The sequence below is a fragment of the Anopheles coluzzii genome, assembly GCF_943734685.1.
Source record: "Anopheles coluzzii chromosome X unlocalized genomic scaffold, AcolN3 X_unloc_57, whole genome shotgun sequence".
NCBI lineage: Eukaryota > Metazoa > Arthropoda > Insecta > Diptera > Culicidae > Anopheles > Anopheles coluzzii.
The window spans coordinates 35,001-35,809 of NW_026054488.1; positions in this window are offsets into that span (position 1 = coordinate 35,001).

Genomic DNA, 809 nt, shown 5'->3' on the forward strand with positions numbered 1-809 from the left:
CATCTGAACACCCACCGACTGATGCATTGAACGGCTAAAGTTGACCTTCAATCCGAACTGGCACTCTGCGGCGTGGAGGCAGTTGCGCGACCACTCCTATCCCAAACCAACAAAGCAAGGTGTATCCTACGTGCTCGGTACAAGCACACCACGACGGGACACATTGAACGGTTCAGCGATCTCTCTGCACTAGTGGAAGAACTCCAACGTGATACGGGAGACTTTGCTACAGCGGCTTCTCTGCACTTCTGGGCTACCACCTTGTGACGGGAGACATTGCTAGCGGTCACTCTGCACTAGTGATGGTACACCACCGTGATACGGGAGACATTGCTAACGGCCACTCTGCACAGGTGCCAATACCACCTTGTGACGGGAAACATTGCTAGGAACCGATCGGCATCTCTGCGCGATTACTTGACGCACACCCAACTAAGTCAACTGTTGGACTTTTTCGTAATCACGGCGGGACACATTGAACGAGCTCTAACGGATCTCTGCACGCATGGAACATGGTGGCGGGAATCATTGCTAGAACCGAACGGCGCCTCTGCGCGATGTACAAACAAGCTCAACAGGAACCTCGTATCGGCTGCCGAGCCGGAGCTCGAACAACTTGGACTTTCACCTCTAATTTATATCAACTCACCACTCCCCGAGGGATCCGCAGAATTGCTTCGGGTCCCGTATCGTTATTTGCGATTCGTGTTTGCATTACACTACATTGAACTATTCCAACTTGTTTATCCGCATGGCGAACATTTGCTGCATTGAACATTAAAGTTCCACTTCGCTCTCCCCTACGTGGG